The 8,903-nt window shown below is 38.6% G+C and overlaps 1 protein-coding gene across 5 annotated transcripts in view; it reads right to left on the minus strand.

Annotated features, from left to right (window-relative positions):
- Positions 1–8,903, minus strand: part of Astn2 (astrotactin 2) — a 1,002,270-nt gene that overhangs the window by 752,897 nt on the left and 240,470 nt on the right. The window lies entirely within an intron of this gene.

The raw sequence follows: 8,903 nt of genomic DNA on the forward strand, positions 1-8,903 counted from the left end.
AAAGAAGCACAGGCTTGTCAGAGATGCACGGGGACAAATCCTTATGTGTTCGTATCACACATCATGCATTCAGGTAGTCATCTTATGCATATGTACCCACTACGCATGAAATACTATTGGTTAAATATTTAACAAAAAAGAGTAAAACTACAAAGCATTATGACCATGAATGCACATCACAGTAAATTGTGGGAGAGTAACAGTTACTAACATTGGCTAAAGAAGAAATTGAATAATGCAATAGACATATTATAGTCATTGAGACCATAGTCAAAACATCCCATCTGGTGAGTAGACAAGAATATGGTGTCTATACAGACTGAAATTAAGTTATAAACTTTACTAAGTAGCATCCATTTGCTTCAAGAGTTACCTAGACTAATAGTTAAGTATGATAGGAACATAGCCTAAGAGGGAAGAGTACAAGCGTCAGCTTGTAAAGCTAGGATAATGTCAGTATCTAAACCTGATAGCCATGCTAGAAAATGTAATAATGGCTGAGAAATGAATAGACCTAGCAGCCATGAATTGCAACCAGGGTGAAAGAGAAAATTCATATCTCAGATGATTCAGAGCACTAACTAATAAAATGAACCCCTAAACCACTTTTCTTTTTGGTCATTAAGGACACTAGAAACAGAAGGGAACTTATTTACTACAAACACTTCCTAAACTATCTCATCTGGTTACCTAATGCAAATCTATAGGAACACTTATACGTAATGATTGAATTTGGGAATGTTCCTTTTAAAGTCAGGTACAAGACAAAGACATGCTCGTCATAATTTTATCTAAAGATACAGCCTGAAGATGCATTATAAGATAAAAATGAAATGCAAGTCAATATATGCAAACTTTCAAAACAAATATTAATGGCAAATTACATGCTTTTTTTCACATGGAAATTAAAACACACTGGCATAAAAAAGCAAAATAATGAATAGCATCTACTAGATATAAAAATCAATGAAGAGATGGCATTGGAATGGGCCAGAAAACAATAATTAAGAAATGTAGCCGGGCGGTGGTGGCGCACGCCTTTAATCCCAGCACTTGGGAGGCAGAGGCAGGCGGATTTCTGAGTTCGAGGCCAGCCTGGTCTCCAGAGTGAGTTCCAGGACAGCCAGGGCTATACAGAGAAACCCTGTCTCGAAAAAAACCAAAAAAAAAAAAAAAAAAAAAAAAAAAAAAAAAAAAAAAAAAAAAAAAAAAAAAAAAAAAAAGAAATGTAATAAAAGTGAAAGATATCATTTGTAATAGTAACAAATGCTGTGATGTTCACAGAAATTAAATACAATAAAAGCATGGGAGTATGTGTATAAATAATATGTAAAACTCTACTTACCGACATAAAAGAAAGCCCACACAGGAAATGTATTATATTACAGATGAGAAGTTTTGTGAATTTTATAAATTAAACTGCAAATTCAGCATAATGCCAATCCCTATCCTAGTATGTCTTTTCGTGAAATAAAAATTTATCCTACAATCCACATATGTTAAGAAAGGAAAATGAAGAACTGATACCTTTATATAACAATAACAGTGTGAAGATCCAGCCCTGAATACTATCAACACATTAAACAGCTATAACAAATAAAAGCAGCAGGTTACTAGAAGGGGAGTTGACTAGTCCTGACTTAGGGACTTCATACATGGAAGCCTGTCTCAGGACAGTGCTTTTATGAAGCAGTGAGGCATAGAAGAACTCTAGGAAGTAGGCAGAAGCAGCTACCCTCCTGAGCACACAGCACAAATTCCACGGTTAAGATCAGGAATGACAGGCAAATACTTTTTTTAAAAAATGTAGAAGACAGAGAAGCCCCATTAAGACATCAGGGTAGTGGAAGACAGTCAGTGATTTCACAAGCAGCATAAGGTACAAAAATGCAGCAACCAAAGGAAAATACTGAAATTAGAAATTGTTCTCATCACAAAAATGAAAAGTTTTAGATTACAAAGTATTTTCAGATGACAAAGACCTATTCACCTTTAAAATTTTCGATAATTGTCATTAATTATAGAGAGTCTTTGCCAATCAGCTAAAGAAAGACGCAATAAAAGCAATCTATCAGAAAAATGTGTGAAAGTTATACATCAGGAAACTGACATGAAAAAGGAAATTTTAATATAAGAAAAATGTTTAAGCTTGTTAGAAATCTCTGACATGCAAATTAAATCTGTATTGAAGTTATACTTTCACAAGCTACAGACTTGTAAAATATAAATTGTCTGATACATGTTATCAAGGATGTAGTGAAGTGAAAGTTTTATATAAGGTGGTAGAAATGCATGAAGTTTAAAAATCACAGGGCTATTCTAGATATTAGCATTAACATGAAGCAAAATATTCAAATGAGTAGAAAACATCTTTACCATGAAAAGCAATAAAATCTACTTAAATGACAAGCTATGTTATTCTATATTGTATTTGTAAGAAATGAGATACATATGAATTTTTGTTATGACTAGGGTAGAAAGAATAAGATTGTATACTATTATAATGCTTATTACATAGTTGTCAATTCATAATAGAAAAATAATACAATGCTTAGAATGTTTTTTTTATTTTAGCATTTTTAGACTTTGTTATTTTATTTTAGGTATGCAAGTCTTTTGACTTCATGCATGTATATGAGACACATGCAGACCTGAATCCACAGAGGCCAGAAGAATGCATCACATGCCCTGAAACTTGAATTACTGATTGTTGTGAGCTGCCATATTGATGCTGGGAATTAGACTCAGGGCCTCTTCAAGACCCATAAATGTTCTTAACTGCATAGCCATATCTCCAGGGCATACAATAAAATTTTAAATGTGTAATTGCAAAAGGGATGTATATAAACATGATAAAACAAGATTGATATGCATTCAGGATTACACTTAGAAGTTTTTGTATTTCCAAGTAGATTCTGAGCATCCTAAAAACTCTCTCTCTCTCTCTCTCTCTCTCTCTCTCTCTCTCTCTCTCTCTCTCTCTCTCTCTCTCACACACACACACACACACACAAACACAATGTTTATGATAACTAAATGTACAAAAAGCTAAAACAACTCTCCAGAGAACACAGCAATTTCAAGGCCCCTGAAATATTGACCTGGGACAATGCTCCTATGCTGTGTCCACCACTATATACTTTATGATACCATGGTGAATTGCTGCAAAGTTAGTATTGAAAATAACATATATATATATATATATAAGCAAGCAGTATAAACTAATCAGAATGTAGAACCAGGTTTTGTTTGTCCATATCCCTACTTTACCTATAATGAAGCTGACAAAGTTAATTACATCATCTTTATGCTACAATGATGAAGTGGGAATAGCATGAATAGATTTTTAGCAGCCTAGATTTCTACTACCCTGTGTTATGTCAGTCTATGAAAAACCAGGAGCCCCAAACAGCTTCATGCACTCCAGGGGAAGATGCCTAGGTCTGAGTTCTCCAGCAGTTACATTTCTACATTAGCTTATTGCTTGAAACAGCACTTGTTCTTCCTGTTTATGTCTGGACCACTCACTAGCTAGACTGAGAGAGCTATAGATATTCTCTCTGGGGAACTGAGGATGCCTCATATTTTCCAAACATTTCAAGGCAAAATTCAAAACTTGATCTCTTTATTTTAAAATATCTTACTCTAGACATGAATAAACAAAATGACAGTTTTAAGATGCCAGTCACGGGATCCCCATTTTCACCACTGGACATCCTTTACCTGGGAAGATTCCCAATGACACTGTACACGGGACACTATAACCACTTGTCTTTATACTCCTGAAGACTGTCAGAGTGGCATGAAGCAATCTGCTAGCTACCTTGCTATCTTCCTAGCTCATTCTCTGAATTCTCTACACATACTTCTGCAGCAACAGGGACTTTTCAGACCATGAATCTCAACTTGTTCCTCATATGCTCCACTCCATAACAGGGCTTCACTTAACACTTAGGGCAAGACCGCTCCTGATCATGAAGACTGCTAAGGACTGCTGCAATCTGGACTTGAATGAGATGTCCTCTCTCAACATCTGCATTTCTCCTTTTTTTTCTTCATCCCATGATACAACTTTCTATAGGACCTGAAAGATATGCTTTTGTGAAGTCCTCTCCGATATACATGTTCAGATCCTCCTCATTCTTTACTTCCTCACCATGACACCACCACCATGCATTTTGATTTCTATGAAGGGTTCATGTGATTAATGGTCAATGATATGAAGTAGGGTGAAGGTTTCATGAAGACAACAACTTCTCTATTTTGATATCTCTTCTGTCCCTACCATCTGTATTGCATCACAAAGTGAATTAGTAGCTGGTGTTTATAAGCAAGCAGAGTAAAGCAAGATAGAAGAGTGAGAGTGGTCACTTAAATTTTACAAATGTAATATGTGGGCATTTCTAAACACAATGCCCTCAGGGCTGCCTGTCTTGAAGTCATGAAGACGTGATTTCTGTCCCATACAAAGGATCAACATTGAAAAGATCAGGAGAAAGAAACCCAAGGCTCCCACTTAGCAGTTTGAGCATAAGAGGATATGAGATAAGTACATCCTGTGTGGAATAACTTCAGGAGGCAAAAATCTAGGTCTCTTGTCTTAGAAAAAGAATGGGAGCTCCTGTCCCAAACAACAATACACTGCAGCCCAGCTGTTACAATCGAATCAACTAAGGCAGAAAGAAAGAGGAAGAGGGGAAACAAAGCATCAGACTCTGGCTTTGATCATATGCCTACTTATGTCATCTCACACACACACACACACACACACACACACAGAGAGAGAGAGAGAGAGAGAGAGAGAGAGAGAGAGAGAGAGAGAGATTGCAGACAGAGATTCTCAGCTCATCACACATCCACAAGGTTGTATCTAAGTTTATAACAGTGTGCCCCTAGTGTAATATATTCTTATTTTTGTTCCTCTTTTTATGTTTAGTGGTACATGAGGCAATCAGGCCATCAGAATTGTAAGACAGATAACTGTTAAATAGTGTCCAATGCTTTGGAGTCATCATTTTTAAATATATCCAACAAATGTTCATTGAAGGCTGCTATTTGCAAGAAAATAGACATAGGGCAAAGTATAGTATGTGTATGAACACATGTAAACTTCTGGATGACTAGGGAGTTCTTTTCCTATTACAGGATATATAGGGCTATATGTATATACACATAAATATATACATACACATATGTATATTTCTCTATATATTTTCTAATAGTATGAACATAAAATAACCTGAGAAAAGTGATGCAGGTCATTAGCAATTCTATCTTCGATGTAGTAAACAGTAAGGATGAGCCAATGTTCCACTACAATGTCCTACTACAAATGGAGTAAGAAAGGGATGGGTGTCATTCACAGAGCTCCTGAGCAATCTTTCTCCATTCCATTTCTGAGTATTCTTCCTTATCCTGTAATCTCCTCATTCCCTCCACAAATAAAAATGTGTCATGAGGACTTCAGGGATTCTCTGTCTACCATAATCCATTTCTGAGTCAGGGAACAGGAATTCAACCTTGCTGCCTCATCCTTAAATCTCAGACCCAGATTTCCCTTCATACTCTGTTGTGTCTGCCCCTGATCTACTGACAATCAGCCTTTGGGAACTTCCTAGATTGGACTCTTGCCTCTCTTTTATTATCTCCTTCCTCATACAGTTCCTTCTCTTCTGCCCTTCCAATTGATAGCCATTCTATATAAGAAATGGACAGTCCTCCACAGAACACTCAAGATTCATTTAGCAGACATTGAAACCTAGGTCCAGGGACAGGGTGCTTCATTCAAGTGGCTAATCTGCAATAAAGCTTTAAATAATACACAAGCAGGCCCAGTAGATCAATACCCTGGTGCCTTCTGTGGGAGCATGGAAGCTCTGTGTTTCTCATTTGCATTCTAGCCCCGGTCTTCCATCAATCTTTTTCTCCCTAGCCTTATATTGTCCAAAACTTTTGAAGAAAAACATATGAGAGTATTGAACTGTGTGGTAGTAATTTTCCAGGGTCTCCCTAGTACTTTCCTGACGAAATCCAAGGTCCCCACCTTCCTGCCTACTCTGATGTTCCCCTTATTCCTCCCACATTGCTCTTATTATAGCTCTTACATTTCTCGTTTCTTTTCTGTTGCCAAAAAGGATCTTTGCCCAACCCCCATTCCTGACCTTGGATAAACCCGATGAATATATCTTCAAGATTCAGGTCACATGCCTGCTCCTGGGGAAGTCCTCACTGCCATGCTCAGCATATTTCAATGTCATTTCCTGAATGACTTCATATCCACATGCCAACACCCTGATAATAATTAATAACTGATGGTTTACTCTACACCAAGCACTGTTACAGAACATCTTAGATGAAAGAATCTCATTTAATCATCATTGCAACTTACAAGTAGATATGCTTATGTGACTGTTTAGGGGGCCGGGAAATGAAGGCTCTGACAGGTCAAACAACTTCCCTTGAATCTTCAAGCTGATGTTAGAGTGAAGATTTGACCTTGCCCACACCCTGAAAAAGATGTTTTATTGGGACTGGAGAGATGACTCAGAGGTTAAGAGCACTGACTGCTCTTTCAGAGGTCCTACGTTCAATTCCTAGCAACCACATGGAGGCTTATAACCATCTCTAATGTCTTCTGGTGTGTCTGAAGAGAGTGATAGAATACTCAAATACATAAAATAAATAAATAAATCTTTGGGGAAAACAAAAGATGTCCTATTGTTTTGTGCTTATCCAACTTTCTGTTCTAATATTTTATTTTTAGTTTTAATTATGTGTACTTGAGAATGAGGTTTGGCTCTTGTGTTCAGGTATAGATCCTCTGGATCTGGGGAAATGGGCAACCTCTGAGTATTAGGAACATAACTCCAATACTCTGTAAAAGTAGTATGTGCTTTTTAATCACTCAACTATCTCCCTACCTCCCTTTCCCAGACTTCTTACACCGATCCCTGAACTCCTGTGAAGTATTAATTACTCTGTAAACCTCAGGTGTTAACCCAGAGATTCCATTCTATGGATGGGGTACACACTTTGTAAAGGACTACTGAATATGCAATTCCCCTCCTCTGTTTTTTGTTTGTTTGTTTGTTTCGTATCCCATCATCTTACAGAGCAGGTTGTATAGTAAATACAGGATCGAGGCTCTAGGGTCAGACAGAGTTCCTTTACTGTTCAAGACAGTACATCTCTCTGGGGTCTTATTTATACGACTCTGTGAAATGGGTCCTCATGATTATACAAATGTGATAAATGAATAAAGAAATTCACAAGACGTGCATAGCAGGAAGCCAGGGTCTCAGCAGATGGTGCATGGATGCAGAGAACAATGGCTAGATGGCAGGCACACGGTACTGGCTATGAATGTCATCGCCATTCACTGTGTTCCTTTGCTTGTGTATCTTTTCCTCTTGCTCTTACCCTAATAAAGGGGCAGCTTCTCAGCAAGACTTAGTTGAGGTTTATGGATCCCAAGAGGGGAGAATGGCTACCCTGGCCCTGCTGGGCTTGGTTCCCTTCTTACTCCCTCCATGCTGGTACCTTCCAGCTGTGAAATGGAGTCCCTGCTCCACTGGGCTCCAGGGCTGTCAGGGGCTGGCTAATTTCACAGTTCATGAGGCCGCTGTTTCCCCCCTGATTAATGGGGTGCCAGCAGCCATGGGCAGGACTGTGACACGAGCCACATGGGGTTCTCTCCCCTCTTCTCATGCTTCCTGAGGAGGGAAGACTAGGCCAGCCTAATGCATATTTATACAGAGAAAGAGAAATGATTTTGTACTGCACGCTTTCCAAAGAATAAATAAGATTTCACCCCAAGTCCTGTGTATTTCTCTCAGTAGGATCTCAGCATGATTTGGGGGAGGGGATAGAAGGAAACACACACACACACACACACACACACACACTGATACAGAATAATGAAAAACTGAAAACACTTTATATATCACTGATCAGAGCAGGGCTTCCTTGTGCCATGATGACCCAGGAGACACGAGAGATATTAAACCCTGGAGCATGAACAGGGTTATTTTGAAATTAATCCAGCTTCACCCTGTAACCCCAGGGGAATTAGAAGAGAGAGGTCCAAATTTAGCTGGGTTCTGCAGCCTGTTTCCTTCTTCTCGAAGTCACTAATTTCACCAATACCCTCTTGCTATTGCTGTCTTCTCCTCCCTGTAAATGCAGAGGACTTGCCTACCATGACATCCTCCCTAGAGGGTTGTAAGAATAGCTTTCATCTCAGGCAGGTCCATACCAGCTACAACACTTCTACAAAACAGGCTCAGCCTTCCATGCCTCAGTTCCCCTCATATCCTACAGAATACTCTGACCCACACCTACTGTATGAATTCTAAGCACACTCACCCATCAGATCATGAAATGATCTGATCCTCAGCCAAAGCCATTTTTCCTGGTTTAGTTTAGTACCATCTATCCTCTAACTCCATCTTGAACCTTTCTCTTTCAGAAAGGCCTTCTTAAATAGCCAGAACCCAGGTCAAGCACTCCTCATCATCACCAAAATCACTCATCAAGGTCTTTTCCTGGATTAATGAAATCAGTAAGTGCCTGGCATGCTGGTGCAGATCTCAAGACTCCAGTCTGATGTCACCCAAAAGAAGATAATTTCTCCAAGGACAGGGCTGTGCCAGCCATGATCACCCCTTCTCTGAGTCCTAATGACTGTTTGTGAAGTGTGTGAATGAATGAATGAGTTGCTGAATATTTGTGAGAGCTAAATGAAGCAACAGAGTGACTGATCTATTTGCAGAGGACTCACACACTAAAAAAGGAACAGTAATGGAAACTTTCTTTTGCAATAAGCACTCCTCAAAGCCTAGTGACACACATTAACTCATTTTGCCTTACAACAGCTTGGAAATGCATGTTTTTTTTTTTTTTTT

Source organism: Mastomys coucha, unplaced genomic scaffold (assembly GCF_008632895.1).
Source record: "Mastomys coucha isolate ucsf_1 unplaced genomic scaffold, UCSF_Mcou_1 pScaffold18, whole genome shotgun sequence".
Classification (NCBI taxonomy): domain Eukaryota; kingdom Metazoa; phylum Chordata; class Mammalia; order Rodentia; family Muridae; genus Mastomys; species Mastomys coucha.